The sequence below is a fragment of the Peromyscus maniculatus genome, chromosome X (genome assembly GCF_049852395.1).
Source record: "Peromyscus maniculatus bairdii isolate BWxNUB_F1_BW_parent chromosome X, HU_Pman_BW_mat_3.1, whole genome shotgun sequence".
Taxonomy (NCBI): domain Eukaryota; kingdom Metazoa; phylum Chordata; class Mammalia; order Rodentia; family Cricetidae; genus Peromyscus; species Peromyscus maniculatus.
In genome coordinates this window covers 46,151,352-46,170,698 of record NC_134875.1, presented here as the reverse complement: position 1 = coordinate 46,170,698, position 19,347 = coordinate 46,151,352, and the positions used below count along the sequence as shown (strand labels likewise).

At 37.3% G+C, this 19,347-nt stretch overlaps 1 long non-coding RNA gene across 1 annotated transcript in view; it reads left to right on the top strand.

Annotated features, from left to right (window-relative positions):
- Positions 1-215: 215 nt before the first annotated feature.
- LOC143270969 (uncharacterized) overlaps positions 216-19,347 on the top strand; it is a 34,468-nt gene continuing 15,336 nt past the window's right edge. Inside the window, exons 1-2 of the long non-coding RNA XR_013048158.1 lie at positions 216-616; positions 14,268-14,407. This is a non-coding gene — a long non-coding RNA (uncharacterized LOC143270969). The remainder of the gene's footprint in view (positions 617-14,267; positions 14,408-19,347) is intronic.

Here is a 19,347-nt window from a genome sequence, read left to right as displayed (position 1 = left end):
CTCAACTGTCTTGTGGTAGCATGAGTGGGGGAGAGACACCCTCTCCCACTCCACCCCACTCCAACCCACCCCACCCATCAATGCCTGAGGCAGGTGGGAGAGCTGGCCCTGAGGTCATAAGAGCAGGAGTGCTGTCCCTGCCACTCATCAGCTGCAGCACTTGTGACAGTGGTCCCTACACCACACCTGGGCAACACAGTAGATCGGGCTCTGAAGGTGTAGGTGGGGGAGAACTGACCCTGAGGATGTGAAAGTGGGAGAGCTGGCCCCGCCTCTTGGTCATTGATGCAAGGGGTGGACTAGCCCGGGCAATGCTGGAGAGCTCACCCTGGTGATGAGGACAAGGAGCGCTGGCAGGCTGACCAACCTGGCAACTACCCAGGCCCAGAACCAGGGTTATGACTTGGCCCACCCCTACACCCACCTTGTCTGTGATCTTCTGGAACACGTGAAGAGGCCAGACCTGCAGACCCAAAGCTGCAGGATCTCCATGACACAGTGCAACAAACGGATATCCAAGAGGAGTTCCAGTGAGGGCCCAGCTTCGAGAGGGCAGCAGAAACCCGAGGCCTCGAGCCAGACAAATGAAATGACTCTTTGCAACGAACACTTGCAAGTAAAGATATATGGACAAAGGGGTTTAATATGTGACTGTGTCATAGTACAACACTCATGACAAGATTAATTTTTCTTTCTTTTCTTTTCTCTTAAATTTTATTTTGTAGGGGAGGTTGCAAGGACAGAGGGTAGATATGAAGGGACAGGGAAATAAATGGAATGGAGATACATGATGTGAAAGCCACAAAGAATAAATAAATAAGAAAGTTAAAAAGAGCCAGGCAGTGGTGGCACATGCCTTTAGCCTTTAATCCCAGCACTCGGGAGGCAGAGCCAGGAGGATCTCTGTGAGTTCAAGGCCAGCCTGGTCTACAGAGCAAGATCCAGGACAGGCACCAAAACTACACAGAGAAACTCTGTCTCAAAAAAAACAACAACAACAACAAAAAAAAAAAAAAAAAACAAAACCAAAACCAAAACAACAACAAAACAAAACAAAAACAAACCCCAAAACCAAAACCAAAACCAGAAAGTTAAAAAAGAAAACAGATTTTTTTTTTCTCCAGGTCTCCTGGTAGGCTACATCTTCCCCCTTCCTCAGTCTAAGTTAGTGAGCTACAGATATGAGTAAAAGCTAAATTGCAATACCTCAGCTGGAACAGTTAAGGCTGTTGATTGTACATGCCCTCAGCACCAAACTGAATACAGATTTTTAAAACAAAACATGATAAACAGTTTCTTTTTAAAAAGAAAGTAGAACAAAAATGAATTTTATGTAGAAAATTGAAGCAAGTAAAGGATGTGGGTTTTTTAAAAATGGAAATCTAACTATGAAGAGAAGGGAAAGTTTTAATACACCTGTATTTCCATGTCATATTAATTCACATTGTCTTTAAGTCTTAACAGTATTCTATTCTTGGATTATTAATATTCACATAAACATTTATGTTTCTTATTACTGCAGCAAATACCTTTAAAGAGATGATTGAATCAAAAATACTGTCCTTGGTGAAACTAATAATGAGAAAATGATTCTCTGTCTTTGGCTTAGACTGAAATTATGGAAGCAACTCTTTTATACTTGAAGACATTTAAGGTGCTGGCAGAAGTCACTTGGCACAGACATACATATTCAAGATGTAGGTATTTCAAGAAAGGGAATGGATTCTGAAGAAAGAGTTTAGGCTGGGCAACTTTTATGGAAAATAGTGATTTCTATGATTTTGTTTTGCTTTTATTAACAAGCATCAATTGAGCAAGTTAATGGGTTTCACTGAAATTTCTTTACATGTGAATACTATGCTCTGATCATGCCCACCTTCCTATTTATTGTCTGTCTCTGTCCCTACCCATCCTCCTCTTGTCCCTTTCTCCCTTCCCAGTCCCGGACTACCTGTTTCTACTTTTACATCAAGAAGATGTATCTTAAAATTAGAATTCAAAGAAAATGATTTGGGAAAGGTTTGATGCATTGAGAGGGAGAAAAGAAAACAGTTTAGACACAGAGAAGAGGACTGAGTAAAGGGATGGAAGCAGGAATGTGGCATGCGCCTCCAAGGAGATGAGTGTGACAGAATTGTGGTCAATGGTCATTCTGGGGATTAGTGAGAGTATAGGATGAATAGGTTGGGTGGAGACAATTGATAGAAGACCTGGAATTCCAGTTGATTAGTTTTGACTTGATCCCCCAGGCATGGCCTTGTAGGAGAGCGACAAGCTGAAAGCAATGTCTTAAGAAGATTAGTCTAGCATGGGTTTTTAGGAAGGATTTGGGTGTCTGTGTGTGGTAAGAGTTGGATGATGTAGGATCACTGAAAGAGTTAACTCTGTGCATTTAAGCTTATCAGAAGCAAATCTTTCAGTTCTTTCCTCGGTGATTGGCAATGACCACAAAACTTGCAGGTTTCTTGTTTCTTTTTGGTTTTCATTTCCTCTGTCAACATTGTCCTAATTTCTTTGAGCTCCCTTTTTACCCTAATTAGACATGATCCTTCAGGAAAGCACATAAGGGGGAGGAGGGACTTTGAGACTGTGTGAGCTGCCTTCCCCAAACCTCTAGTCCTCTGGTCCTCGGATGCCCTTGCTCAATGGTCAGGAAAGATCTTTTTCAACAGATTTGTGATTGATTTTTCTAGTCCCTGAGGAGTTATTCAGCCTGTAATTGTTGGAAGCTCCTAAATCTGGGTTTAGTGCCTTTTTTCAAGCCTCAGCATGAGTATATACTGAGTTACTTCCTAAGTTTTTTTTTTAAATCGCCTCTTCACAGCGTGACTTCATTATCTGAAATTATGCAAAGTCCTAATGTCCCAGACAGATCTCTATTAAAATGGAAATACAAACATACATCAAAATGCCAAATAATGATGAGTCAGGGATTATTTATTTTATTGTTTCCCTTCAATTCAATTCAGGTCGGTTCAATAATTGTTTATTGAACACCCTCAGCAGGGATTTACACATTCCACAGGCACAAAGTATATACCATAAACAGAATCCTCCAAAATGAACAAGCCACATAACTTAATAGCAACATGAAATATAAAATTTGGTGACAAAATGAAGAGCCACAGACCATTGCAAGAAGGCTTGCAAGCAATTTAAAATAGAAACACATGAAAAAGTATCTCAGACTCATAATTGTGTGTGAATTATGGATGTCAAATTAGTTTGGATATGTCATCATCAAATCTCCCTAATCCAGCTTGATAGGCATGGAGAAAAACCGATGGCTAATCATCTCATTATTGTAATGTAATTTGCTCCAATCCATCCTTTGTTCTTGTTTTTGAACTCTGCTTTTACAGTACTCTTTCTGAGCACTTGAATCAGCCTTTACTGAAGTGGTTTTCAACCTCCCAAATGCTGTGACAGTTCCTCATGTTGTGGTGATCCCAAAACCATAAAATTATTTTTGTTGCTGTAATTTTGCTAATATTATAAAATGTAATGTAAATATCTGTGTATTCTGAAGGTCTTAGTTGACCCCTGTGAAAGGGTCATTCAAACCCCAAAGGGGTCACATCACACAGGTTGGGAACCAGTTTACTGTCTGCTATTTCCCCCCTTGCAAGTACAGAGACCAATTTCTCATTGAAAAATATTATGTGGTATGCACCAGCCGTATTTTGGTTTAAAGAGTAGATGATAGGCTTATTCTGGAAGAGAATGTACCCACTCTATCTGCTGATTAATGAGGCCAAGCTGAGATCTCCCATGGTGCTGCACTCCTATCTGGCAGTAGATTTTGTTTTTGTGCCAGTAACTATGTACCTGTTCTCACAGAAATATCTTGAGGATGCTGATACTTTGTTGGCAGATTTGTGACTGGGAAGATCAATGGGGATGACTTACTAAAAACTGCCTTGGAATTTTTCTGACAAGGAAGGGATGAGCTGCTTCTTCAGCAGTGTTAAAATGCATTAGGCTGCCTGGTCTAACACCTTCTACTAAGCCTTCATTAGGATTAACTCTACTCCATACACATTGTAGGGATTTCCTGGCTAAGAGAAACAGCCAAATGGGAAGAAGATCTAGGAAATAATGATAATAATAAGAGAAGAGTGAAGAAGGAAGGAAAGGAAGGGGAGAGTAGAGGGAAAGAGGGAAGGAAGATGGATAGATGCATTACTGATATATCTAAAAAGAAACAGGGTTTGTAAGTTTCTTGATATTCCAAAGAAATGTTTGTTCAAAGGACACACTGTGTGAGTAGAAGATATGTATGAAAAACAAAATTTGTTAATTTAGACATGTCTGATTCTCCAAAATCTTGTCTTTTATTTCCATGATAGGCATATAAAATCATAGGAAAAGAGCTTGCTCCATGCTGTGTTTGCTGTGCTTGTTATAAAGTTGGTGTGCCTGGAGGAATTCAAGGTGTCAAAAGAGCAATCCAAGTAGAATGGAGGTCAGATGTGCTGTCCCGGGCCTACAATCCCCGCTGTTTGAAATGCTGAGACAGGAGGATCACACATTCAACTTCTACGTGCCCTAGTGAGTTGAAGGTTAATTTGAGTAACTCAGTGATAGTTTTTTTTTTTTTTCAAAAGAACGTCAATATCTGATATGGGATGAGGCCCCCAAATAAAGGAATGAACCATATTTAAACATTTATTGCACAGTAATATCACTATATGTGATAATGTAGGCAATCATTATACATTCCTCTTAGCAAGACTTGTATAACTTGGAAATTTGCTATGCAAAATCCATTTATATATAATTTGGTTAGCATGCACTAGTACATTAAAAGTAGTCTAGTTCTTTGTACTGATAGGGGGCTATCTTAGGGCCCCTAACATACTAAGCAAGCACTCTCTCACTGAGCTCTATCCTTAACCTGAAAAGAGTTTAGTTTTGAATGAGTTTTCTAACTCTTCTGCCTTTTTCTGCTATTCCAAGGCTATCCCCTTCTTTATCCCATCTGTGAGTTCTCTTAAATGTTTTTCCAAAAAAAACAAACTCTTTGATATCATTTTTAAGTAATAATGAAGGGATGGAGATGGAGGCAGTGGAGAAGGTAGGACAACTTAAGCCCCTGGTCCTAGGGAAATTCTTACTAGGAAGATTCTGGCTAATATGAATGGAGTTTTAGAAATGCAACACAAAAGCCTATATAAAATAGTAGTTTATTGGTTGGCATAAATAATTAATTTTACTAGTTCTGTCTGATATGTAGTAATGTTGAAATATGACAGTGATTCAGTTTCCAAACATTAGCTGTATATCATTAGACTCGCCATCTTGGGTGCTTGACAGCAAAGTACATTTGTATCATCTCAAGTCATATTGGAAAGTCTCCAGTTAAATCCCTTAGAGTCGTATCAGTATGGGATGAGACCTTTAAGGTCGTTCAAGGAACACACATGATCGGCTGTTAATAGTGAAACACATTCACTTGTGTGAAGGTAGTAAATCTAATACATTTTAAAGTCAGCATTAAAAATGTTCCCTTTCAGAGGTTGAAATCCTAGAAATGAGCTCTCTGCGTCTCTATGTTCTTTCCCTTGTTGTTTTTTTATAGCTCTACTAGTGTTACCAGGAGCCATACCGACCTCTGCAACCCCTGGGGACTCAAGAGGGCAATCTGACTTTCTAGTTCTCTGCTTTCACAAGACACTTTCTACACAGAGCTGAATGTAATGCTTTTTATTACTTCAAAGATGGTTTTTGTCCAAGGGTTTAATGAGACAGATGGGAAATATAACTTTTCAGAATAGCAGGGTAAGGGGCTATTTCCTATATAACTGTCTCAACAAGACTCAAAGTGAAAGAAAAAGAAATCTCATCTAACTCTAGAAGGAAGAAGAACTTCTGCATCATTTGGCCAAGGTTTATCAACTGTAATGCTTTGTTTCTCAGTCAAAACACCATTTGATAAAGGAATATACTAGATGTTTCTACCTGTGGCTGTAGAGCTAATGTGAGTTTCTGTTTTGATAATACCAGTGTTCCCAAAGATTCAAAGGAATGAATTCATCACAGATCTCCAGGAAAAACTTGCCTTCATTTATCATGAAAACTCTGTAACAAACATTATAAAAAATTCATAAAGATGTTGTGTGAATTATTCTGCTGGCTATGAGGAGTAATCTTTCACAAATACCCAGTAGAGTAATCTTGAACTAGATCTTCTGTTAGTGGGAAATTTCTTTGAAAAGCTAAAATACCTAAAAAAGTATAACACATTTTTATTATTCACCATCACTTGCAGAACAATTGATTTAATTATTTCTTTTTAATGTGTTATAGCTCTATGCTATTATGTTCTACCAAATTGCAGGTTATTGACATGAAAATGTCAATCCAATTTAAGATTAATATTCCTCAGTCAAGTCACTTTTACTTTCTTTTCCAGCACTTTGTAATTCTTGTGTGATAATTTTGTAGATTAAAAATTAGGTTTAACTGCACACGTTCATAAATTTTGGTACTTTTATGCAATTTTATAAATATCACTATTCTCTATAAATTGAAAAGGCAGAAAATGTTTCTATCAGCCTAAAATGTTTCCTCGTGTCCCTTTAAGTTGATTGCTTTTTCCCCAGTCTACAGACCCAGGCTACCATTCCTGTTTAGTAACATTTGGTTTTGTCTTCTCTTCAATTTTATGTAAAATCATTCATGCCTCATGTAGTGGTTTTGGCCTAACATTTCCATTTAGTATAGTTTTTCTCCACCTTAACACTATTGGCATTGCTTTGTTGTGTGTATGGATTATTCTAGGTTTTGTAGGATGTTGGGTAGCACTGCTGACCTCTACTATTGGGAGCATGATTCAGTTGTAACAGTGTTACAATAACTGTTACCGGATAGCTCAGATACAACTCAGGGGAAGAACACTTGGCCAGAACTCAAAAAACAAACAAACAAACAAACAAACAGAAACCAAAAAGCCTTGTGTGTGTGGGCTTGCTTGTGCTACAGAGGTGAGAGGATAAGTTGAGAGGATTCCTTTCCCCTTTCACTGAGTTGGAATAATTGAGCTCAGATCATGAAACTCGGTGGCAAGTGTAACACAAATCTTTTTTTTTTTCTTTCATTCATTTTTCTTTATTAAGAAATTTTCTACTCACTCCACATACTATCCACAGGTCCCCCCTCCTCCCTCCTCCCACCCCCCAGCCCTCTTTCCCAAGCTACCCCGCATCCCCACATCCCCCAAATCGAGGTCTCCCATGGGGAGTCAGCAGAGCCCAGCGCACTGAGCCTAGGCAGGTCCAATCCCCTTCCCACCGCACCAAGGCTGTGTAAGGTGTCACACCACAGGCACCGGGTTCCAGAAGCCTGCCCATAGACCAGGGACAGATCCTGATCCCCCTGCCTCGGTGCCTCCCAGCCAAAACAATCGTCTTCCATATCCAGAGGGCCTAGTCCAGTCCCATGGGGCCTCCACAGCCACCAGTCCACAGTTCATGGGTTTCCACTAGTGTGGCCAGTCATCTCTGCATGTCCTCCCATCATGATCTCGACGTCCCTCACCTGCAGTATCTCTCCTCTCTCTCATCAATTGGATTCCCGGAGCTCAGCCTGGTGCCTGACCGTGAATCTCTGTATCTGCCCCCATCAGTCACTGGACAAAGGCTCTATGATGACAACTAGGTTATTTGCTAGACTGGTCACTAGAGTAGAACGGTCCAAGCACCCTCTAGACCACTGCCAGCAGACCAAGGTGGGGTCAACCTTGTGGATTCCTGAGAGCCTCCTAGCACCCTGCCTCTTCCTATTCCTATGATGTCCTCATCTATCATGGTATCTTCCTCCCTGCCCTCCCACTCTGTCCCTGTTCCAGTTTGACCCTCCCATTTCCCTATGTTCTCATCCCCCATTCCTCACCCTCTGCCACACCCCCACACCCAATCCACTCCTGTAGATCTCATCCACTTCTCCTTCACAGGGTCATCCATGTGTCCCTCCTAGGGTCTTTCCCTGTTAGCTAGCCTCTCTGGAGATGTGGGTTGCAGTCTGGCCATCCCTTCCCTCCCATTTAGTATCCACTTATGAGTGAGTACATACTATGTTTGTCCTTCTGAGTCTGGGTTACCTCACTCAAGATATTTTCTAGATCCATCCATTTGCCTGCAAATTCCATGATATCATTGTTTTTTTTACTGCTGCATAGTACTCCATTGTGTACATGTGCCATATTTTCTGTACCCATTCTTCAGTTGAGGGGCATCTAGGTTGTTTCCAGGTTCTTGCTATTATGAATAATGCTGATATGAACATAGTTGCACATGTGTCCTTGTGGTAAGATTGAGCATTCCTTGGGTATATGCCCAAGAGTGGTATAACTGGGACGTGAGGAAGACTTATTCTCAATTTTCTGAGAAACCGCCATATTGATTTCCAGGTGTCTGTACAAGTTCGCATTCCCACCAACAGTGGAAGAGTGTTCCCCTTTCTCCACATCCTTTCCAACATAAGCTGTCTTCAGTGTTTTTGATCTTAGCCATTCTGACAGGTGTAAAATGCTATCAGAGAGAGAGAGAGAGAGAGAGAGAGAGAGAGAGAGAGAGAGAGAGAGAGAGAGAGAGAGAGAAGTGTAGCATGAATTCTTAGAAGGTCTTATTAATAAAAACAAACCCAGGAGCCAGATATTGGGGTGAACGCTGAAAGATCAGAGAAACATAACCAGCCACAGCTCACCTCCCCTCGCCAATTACTGACTGGAAGCCTCTGAGTACTCATCCAAATGGATCTCAGCTGAACTGCTGCTCAAAAGCCTAAAAGCTTAACCAGAACTCTAATTCCTGGTCCTCACACCTTATATACCTTTCTGCTTCCTGCCATCACTTCCTAGGATTAAAGGCGTGAGTCACCATGCCTGGCTGTTTCCAGTATGGCTTTGAACTCACAAAGATCCAGACGGATCTCTGCCTTTGGAATGTTAGGATTAAAAGTTTTTTAATATAGAGACCATTTTCTGGCCTCTATATCTAGTGGCTGTTCTCTTCTCTGGCCCCAGATAGGTTTATTTGGGTGCACAATATACTGGGGAACACAATATCACCACAGGCAAGTGCCTTTACTTGCTAGGCCATCTTACAAGTCTCAGCAGCCACATTTTAAAGCGTGTTTTTATCCCGAGTGCTTCGAAGTGTGCCAGGTAGTTCAGTCTAAGGCATAATCAATAAATGATCATTGTTTACACATAAATTCATGATTCCACTAGAAGTTTCTATAGACACAAATAGCAATTTACATGTTGCATATTTAGTGCTAGAAGATTTAGGAAATGAACTTTGAAGACTAGAATAATCAAGGATAATTTTTAGGGGCTAGGTCTTAAATTAGAATTCAGAAGATGAGAAAGATGTGAGCGAGAGTGACACTTTCAATAAAGACAGAGACAGGACAGACCCTACCATGTTAGTCAACTAGAGAAAATAGTAGATTCTGAGGTCAGATAGCCAGAGTTGTGTCCAACTCTAAAAGCTTTGAACAGCATGTAAAAATGTTGTAGACTGCCAATTGAATCAGAAGAAAAGCAATTCCAGCAGAAATCACACAAATAAGCATGCAGAGTTTTAAATTTAGGTTGTTTACCACTATTAAACTAGTCAATGCCTTTGGTAGGTGTGATTCATATTTAAAGTGCAATAAGGCTCAAGTTTAAGTTATGTAGATTATATATTTCTTAGTAGAAACTGATTTTAGGAAAAACATTATCACACAAACAGAATCTTCTTTCCTTTCATAATTTTTTTCTGATAAAATGTTTCTCCATAGAACTACAAACACAGTCCTTGTAAATTTAAGCACTGGTAGTGACCCCTGATCCTGGGCATTAATCCAAGTTCTCTGGTTCATAGATCATAACATTTAGATTGAGCTCTTTGAATTCACTGGAGAAAATGGTATTCCTCAACAGAGAAGTGAAACTTATTTCTTAAGTTGGCACTCATCTTTCTTTAGCACCAACTCATTAAAATACTGTGAAATTAGTTTGTAGGCAATCATATTGAGTTTTTAATACATCTATTGTTAAAGATGTTTTTTTCCTCTTAGTAAGGTTGGATGTTCCAAGAGAATATTTCAAATCTAATAATTGAATTTTGAATTGCCTTGTTCCAGGAATGTATTTTCTAAGTTTGTCTGAGTTCAATTAGATGGAAGTTCTTACATAGTTCAATCTAAGTTCTACTCTGTTGGAATTGATAAATTCAAATTTTCTTGCATATTTTTAAATCAAACCTCTACTTTTGACACATCTATTACATGCTATAAATGATCAAGGAAGGTAGCAGAAAACAATTTCATGTGTATATTAGGTACCTTTAAATTATGATATGTAATTTAAGTTAATTTGGTAGTTATAATGCCTTTTTATTATTATGCTGTTGGCTTATTCAAGATAACATTGGCAGATAAGTATACTTTGCATCATGGTAGGAATTCTCTTCAATACTGGAGGCAAAATTATACAAACTGCTTGTATTTATAAGAGAATAGCAATACATCCTTAAAATATCACCTTTCTAAGTAACTCAGTTTTTCTTTTCAAAAATCTTTTCACTTTAGCTGGCACATAGTAAATGTATTTATAGATAGGCTACAGTGTGACATTTCAATACAGGTACTCAATGTAATTGATACATCCTTCATCTGGAATACTTATCATTTCTTTGTATTTGGACTATTTAAAACCCTTTCTCCAAGTTATAATGAAATCTTGTAAACTATACTTATCCTACCGTGCTATAGAACATTAGAAGTCATTTCTCCGATCCAACTGCATTCCTGTATGTCTTAATCATCCTTTCTTTAAGCCCTCTCCCACGTGCTATTTCTAGGCTCTGGTAACACTGCTGTTCTATTCTCGTCTTCTTTGAGATTAGCTTTTTACCTCCAAATATAAGTGAGACAAAAAAAAAAAACACTTCTCTAAAGTAATTTTTAAAAATGAATTTACTCTATTGAAGATCAATAAATGATAAATTACCAGCCCCTGGTCAGGCCTTGCTAAATGTATATACATATTAATTTAGATGGCCGCAGATTTCTCCTTCATTGTGACCTTTATGTTGTCAATAACAGAAATATATTACTGAACACATCACAGCTCTTAGGAAATGAATGGGAAGCTTATCATAATCACTGTAATCATTTTTGAATTTATGTTAATTGAACTCCTAATGGTGAGAATAAAGCACATTAAGTACATTTCCAGAAATAAACTCTTAAGAATTTATGAGCGCTAGGGCTGGAAAGGTGGCCCAATGGTTAAGAGCCGATACTGCTCTTATAGAGGACCCAACTTTGACTCCAGCACCCAAATTGGGCTCCAAGAGGGGTCCATAGCCAATTGTTGGCCTCCATAGACAATTATATGCACCTGCACATACCTAACCACAGACAACATATACACACAGCATATACACTTAATTAAATGTAAAGGTAGTCTTCAAAAAGAGAATTTATTAGCTCTGTTAAAGTACAATGTACACATTTTTTAATACAATGGACATAGTCAACATCAGTGTTGCTGAAATGTCCTGTCTGACCTAGAAAAGAATGATTCCTTTTCAGTAATTATGAAGTCAGTACAAAATTACTATTTTGAAATTTTCTAAGAAATTCTTTTTTATAATTATAATTTTTATGTTCTGACAATAGTTAATCTTAAGATGTCTTGATTTTCAAAGAAAGTTTTCATATACAAATATTACACTTTTCTGTACCCAAAGCTTCATTGCTCTGCTAACTTTACATAAAAGAAAATAAACTTGCTACAGCTACTTAAAAATAACTTCAGCCTATCAGGAATCTGGCATGTAGCTGACTTGGAAGACTTCTGGACAGTCATGTTGAGATAATTACATTAGGGAACAAAAGGTAGAAAAAGTTCCCAACTCACTTGTTAAACTTTACTCACAATTGATTAATTTCTTCCTTTTTTTTTTTTTCAAACTCCTTCTTAAAGTACTGAGAAAGCTCTTCTAATAATGGCAAATGGGAAACTAAGTTTGCTCATTTAGGCAAAAAATGAATAATCGGAGGCCAGTTGAGGGTGTCAGAACGCATGCATGGGACTTAAGTTACAGATGTTTGTGAGCTACCATGTTGGTGCTGGGAATCAAACGAAGTCCTCTGGAAGAAAAGCCAGTTATCTTGTCTACTGACCCATCTCTCCAACCCCTTGAAATCATCATTTAAATTGAAATGACAAATGTGGTATTGATTTTCTGTGTAATCATTCTTAGACAGAAGGACCATTGGAGATAAGTAGTTATTCAGCAGACATAGTGCTTGGCATGATATAACTGCAGTTATAGATTCTCTTAAGGTTGAAGCAGGACATTGAGATCAGCCTGGATAGTAAAGTGAGGTCTGTATTAAACATGAATAAATGAAAAAAATAAAGTAAATTAAAAGGACATGACAAATCAACAGATTCAGTTATTTATAGATGTTAAACTCATTTATAGTATAAAGGGGTGTGAAGTTAAATTATATAAAAATAATAGTTCAACAATTTCATAAAACCTTCTTTTGTTTCTATTATTAGAAAAATAATTTAGCCTGAAAATTATTCGTATCACAAATCTTAAAAGGTCTTATTAATGAAAATAAACCTGGAGCAATGTATTGATGTAAATGCTGGAAGAGAAGCAGAACAAGCCACAGCTTCTTCACTTTACCATTTCCTCAGCTGATCCTGTTTCCTCAGACTGGAAGCATCTGAGTCCTCATCCAGAATGAATACCTCAGCTGAACTGCTGCTAAAAGTCTAAAAGCTTTACCAGCTCTAGTTCCTGGTTTTCATGCCTTATATACATTTCTGCTTTCTGCTATCATTTCCTGGGATTAAAGACGTGAGTCACCATGCCTGGCTGTTTCCAGTGTGGCTTTAAACTCACAGAGAGCCAGGTGGATCTCTGCCTCTGGAATGCTAGGTTTAAAGGCATGTGCTACCACTGCCTAACCTCTATGTTTAATATTGTGGCTGTTCTGTTCTCTGGCCCCAGATAAGTTTATTAGGGTGCACAATATTTTGGGAGCACAATATATCGCTACAATTATTGTTTAAAAGAAGACCTTTTTGTTCGAGACCTGATCTCATCATGTAGTTTAAACTTGTCTCAGACTCCAGGGAATCCTCCTGTTGCATATTCTCCAGCGCTGTGATTATAGGCATGGGGAACCACATGTGCCATAACAACAAGCTGGTAATAACATACATGTTTTAAAAACATGTCAGCTGTGATTAGGTTTGAAAACATGGAATTAAAGGCATTAAAATTGTAAAGGAAGAAACAAAACTGTATTTATTCACACATCACCCAAGTGTATACAAAGAAAATTCCACATAAGTCTCCATAGAGAAAATTCTTAACAGTCCTATGAACATTAATAGCAAAGATACAGGATAATAGATCAATGTACAAAAATTGGTTGTATTTGTATTTGTATCTATGATCAATGAAAAATAACAATACTAAGAAAGTAATTCTAGTAGTAATAACATTAAAAGCAATAAAATATTTATAAATTCATTTAAGCAAAGAAGTTTGAGATATGTACACGGAAAATGAAAAAAAATATTATTCAATGCAATTAGACAATACCTAAATGAATGAGACGGAATTCAATGTTATTACTTAATGACAATGAGAAACAGCCACTAGGAAGGAAATCAGGTCAAGGATAATGACCTGTGTGTATGATGTTCTCAGCTCGCAAAAGGCAAATTTGAGAGGAAATTGGCCCTATATCATATATTTGATAACTTCAAAGCACTAATATCTAGGTATAGTTAAGCAATACACTATGTAATTTTATTGCAAATGATATAACTATTCCAGTGATTCCCACAAAACACTTTCACCAACGTCCTTGAGATAGTTACAAACAACACAAAGCCAATCTTACTATAGTCCTCATTGGTCAGATTGGCCACAATGGTCCTCAGAGTATGGAATTTTGCCTTCTCAAATTCTTCTATTTCTTCTTCAAATTACTTATTTATATTTTAATTTGTATGTATGGGTACTTTCTACATCTATGTCTATGCATGCCTGGTGCCTAAGAATGTCAAAAATCATCAGATACCCTGGAAATGTAATCACAGATGGTTGAGCCATTGTGATAGTTCTGGGATTTAAGCCTGGATTTCCAGCACCATCTTTCTTCTTCTTTAGGAAAGGTCTTGCTGCGTAGCCCAGGCTACTGGCATTAAATAAGATATGTATCCTTTCCCCTCTCAGGCTGAGGCAACATCTCAGAAGAGGAAGAATGGAAGATTTGGAAGATAGATATAGGACTGTCAGCTACTTCTCCAGCACCATGTCTGCCTGCATACCGCCATGCTCCCACCATGATGATAATGGATTGAACCTCTGAAGCTGTAAGTAAGCCACCACAATTACATGTTTTCCTTTATAAGAGTTGCCGTGGGTTGTGCTGTCTCTTGACAGCAATAGAAACCCTAACTAAAACAGAAGTTGGTACCAGGGATTGGGGTATTGCTGTGACAGGCTGGACCATTTTTTTTTTTATTTGGAGGTATATGAACTTGGCGAGTTTGGTCAGGAAAGCAGTGGAATGCTTTAAGCACTTCTTAATTGGCCATTCTAGTAGGAGCATGGAAGACAGTGGTATTATGTGAACTGTGGAGTACTCACTCAAGAGGTTTCAGAGAAGAATTTTAGTATGTGGCCTAGAGATCATTTCTGTGATATTTTAGTGAAGAAAGTGGCTGCTTTTTGCCCTTGTCTGAAAATCTTGAGGCTAAAATGAAGAGTTTTGGATTAATTCCATCAGCAATAGAAATGTCAATACAGCCTAGTATAAACTCTATCATGTGGTTATTAGTGGTAACTCTAATGAATATTTATAGTGAAAAGGAGAAAGCTGAGCAAATAAAATAAAAACATTGAAAATTTTGGGGAGAAAAAAGAGCACCAGGAAGTGAAATGGAGTTAAGTTCTGTGTTCAAGGAAATAAATAGATTAAGAAATTGAACAAAGGGAGTGGTGACCTCACGGAAAGATCCCACCCAGCTAAGTTTCCAACATGTGAAAAGGAATTAAAGAAAATCTTAGAAACAGGGTGTGGTGGTACATACCTTTAATTCCAATATTCAGAAGGTGCAGGCTGGCAGATCTCTGAGTTTTAGATCAGCCGGGTCTACAGAGCAAGTTTCAAGACAGCCAAGCGTAGACAATGAAAGCCAAAAAGCTGGTGAAGATGTAATTGAATGAGGGGGCCATGTTCCAGCCCCAGCAAACAGTAGAAGTTGGCAGCTTTGGCCATGTGGTTCTGGCTTTAGAGTTAAGGATAGAATAAACAGGTTATGGGCTTTGCCCCTGTGCCTAGGGAAAGCTGCTGAGGCCAAGCATGTGTCAAGGGTGTCCCTGAATGGAGGTCCAGAGAGGCCATTTTATTCCCATCCTGTGTGTGTTCTGGCTCTGACTTCTTTTGATAATGAACTGTGATGTGGAAGCGTATGCTGAATAAACCCTTTCCTCCTCAACTTACTTTGGTCATGGTGTTTCATTACAGTAATAGTAACCTTGAGTAAGACAAACTGGTAAATCCAGCATAACACATAATAGGATATTATTCATCCATTAGAGGAATGAAGTATTGATCAATTTGCTAAATCACCATACTATGTTAAGTGAAAAGAAGCGAGGCATACTAACTGTGTGTATCCATACTGTGACACAAGGTCTAATATAACTGAAATTTATCGTATTGATTTCTTTACTCTGGATACCACACAAAACAGTGCAATGTACTACTCAAGAGTCTTGGTAGTATTTGTGGCAATGTAGTAAGTGAAACTAAAGAACAAATGAAAATGATACCCAGCTTAAATTATATTGCTTTAAAGAAGACTGACAAAAGTCAAAGTATAAATATCTGATATGTAAAATACATAACAGTGAAAAGTATTGTTTTTCAAAATAAAAGGTCTTTTATTTTCTCTTGGTGAATAATTTTCAAGGATCTACTGTCACTTTACTATGTGTATATTACTGGCTTAGTCACTGTAGGAAAAAAAACCCTTACGAGTTAATAGTTGAAACAGTTTAAAGTCCGGTAGAGAAAATAAGGCATTGCTCTACATTATTATGGGGCCTTAACTGAACAGCATAAGTAGTGTGGGAGCCAGCGTTTCAGACACATGAGACTACAGAGGGAAAAGGGTGCATATCCAATTGTGAGGACATAGTTGCAAAGAACACTGCAATGGAACTAGAAGGTTAAGTAGGATTAGACTAAAAAATAAGATGGGGCAATTTCATGGAGTTTATAAACTGCCAGCAATATTTTGAAATGAGAATGCTCTTTGAACCTTTTTCAAATTTTTTAAAATCAGAATTGTGCAATGCTACAGCTACTAATTGGAAGACAAATATGTGACATGAATGTGTGTATATATATGTATATATATTGACATGAATATATATATATATATACATATATATATGTCCATAGCTAAATAATAAAGTAAATAATTTCATTAAAAAAGATCCAATAAATTCTTATGACATTTCTATTTAAGTCTCCTTTTAAGCCAAGTGGGCTGACTTTTATTTGTGATTCTAGCATTTGTGGTCAGAGCAGGAAAAATCTCTATGTTCAAGGCCAGACTTGTCTACAGAATGAGACTCTATCTTACAGAACAACAAAACAATCTATTATCAATACAGTAATAATATGTGATTGTGGAGCATTCAGCTGTAAATGATAGCTGTGAATTTAGAAAAATGAAATGGCTCATTTCAGATCGTATCTGATCATGTGTGATGACAAATAACTGACAGCCCTTTACACAGTCACTTGATCGCTTGTAATTGTGTATGGCGATTATATGGGCCCAAGCAAACTCATAATTGAAGTACATCTCTTAAGTTTTATAGTGACTCCACATTGTTGATTTTATGACTGCCTCCTTTAGGCACAAAACAGAGAGGTTGTATCTTATACTTGTGTGCAATACCAGCTCTCTGAATTTAATATATGCTATATGTATTAAAGTAATCAAGGGACTTAACAGTACCTGAGTTAATCTTATTATGAGCTGCTTTTCTCTTTCCAGACCAAGTCTCCATTTGTGAAAAGCCGTTAGAACTCTGATAAAGACCAAGTTTTCTACTAAATACTTGTGGGTGACTTAAATACTTTTAAGTTCATGGACTATGCACCACACACAAAAATTAAGCATCTGTGATTTATAGATGTTCACTTAAATAGTCAACTTTAATATTATTTCAAATGCAAATACATAGTCCCAGAATTTTGATATGATCACATTTGTATTCATGAATAAATCAGTTTGATGGACACTTTCAAATGATTTATTAGTTCAAACGTAAAATTATAGTTAAAAACTTGGCCTGATTTATTATTTCTCATATAATTGTTTTATCTATTTTAGTATAATACAATATCCTTAAATACAGAGATATATGAAATAATACTCATATACTTGGCTCTGAGTCAATAGTTAATTCTCGAGGTGCTTTACAATTTGGGGCTGAAAGAGTAAATGCAAGCAACCATATAAATGGCTCTGCCACACCCTGTCTTTTAGTTCCCATCTTTATTTCATTCCAGAATTCTGAATTTTCAAACTTGATTCTATTTTGTGAAGAAAGGATTTCATGTAGTTCAGGCTGGCCTCAAACTTGTTGTGTAGTTTAGAATGATTTGGACCTTTGTGATACTTCTGTGAAATTCTTTGTGAATATAGCAGTATGCCACTGCATCCAATTTATGGCATACTGCAAATTGAATTCAGCCGTTCATGTATGGTAGCTGAACACTCTACCAATTGAGATGCATCCCCAGACAGTTCTATTTTATATTCTACGTATAGATAATGTCAATCAAAAATAGACTTGTTTGTTTTATATTCTATTTTATATTATATAATATCAACAAAAATAGAGTTATCTGGGCATGTGTCTCCATTGGTAGAGTGTATATACACACATATATACATATGTATATATAATATATATATTATGAAGTATAATGCCTCCTATTAAGTATATCTCAAAAGTATAAAAGTATAATACATCTCAGATTGTTTCGTATGTACATTGCTTAATGATCACATTAGGATAATTAGACTATCCATCGCCATAATCTTTCATCATTCATTCTTTGTTAAGTACATTTTTGGATTCTCTTTTGTGACTATTTTGACTATAGTCACCTATAGTCAAATTACCTGGCATTTACTCTCCCTATCTAACTATAATATTGTAGCCATTGAACGACCTGTCTCAACTTCTTACTCTCTGTTCACTTCATACTTAACAATCAATATTCTGTTCTCAACTCCTGTAGCATCATGTTCTCTTAGTTTCAACGTGAATGAGACCATTTGGTGTTTCTTTTTATGTGATGTGCTTAACTTAAACAGCCTCTAGTTCCAACCAAACAGTCACAACTAACTGGACCTCATTCTTTTTATAGTGGAATAGCATCCATTGTGTATATGAACCATGATTTCTTTGTCCATTTGTTCCTTAATAAGCACTTAGGTTGATTCCATAATCTAGTGACTGAATTGTGTTGTAACGAACATGACAATGTAAGACTCTCCTCAACATATTGAGTTCATCTTTGCCAACATTTCAAAATTTTACATTCTCCAGCATTTCAACTTAAAGGTTACCTCATGTTTTTTGTTTTCCCTAATAAAACTTAAAATAATGTGTTAACAATTTAAACAATTAATAGTAATTAGAAAAAGACTTTATGCATCATTGGGTTCATAACTTATGCACTAATTTTAACTATTGTACTAAACTACTTCTCTATTTTTATTTTTGCTTTTTGCCAATGAGGGAACAGAGGGAAGAGCAATAAATTTATCCAAAAGTAACATCCACATTCAGAAGAAGCTAAAAGTGTGAAAGAGGATTTGACTGATTTGAATTCTGTACATTATAACTCTGATCCAAGTATGAAAATGCACAGTGTGTACTCTTTTTTTAGTTTTTGTTTTTGAGACAAGGTATCATGTAACCCACACTGCCCTCAATTTTCTAGTCTTCCTGCCTCAGATTCCTAAGACCTGGGTTTACAGGTTGGTGCTACCACAACTGCTAGATCTTAATGTCCTTACCTTTCTTCTTCTTTCTGAAGACTCCCTTTGTTTCACATAAACCACTGGTATGTACTACTCCTTATATTTATCAGAAAATCAGCCACTTGTGTGGATGCACGATGTATCTGTATATATGAATTCATGTGTGTTATTGTGGGGGTCATATGATTAGGTTTTGAGATGGGGTCCCACTTTTAGCCTTTGCTGTGTATGCA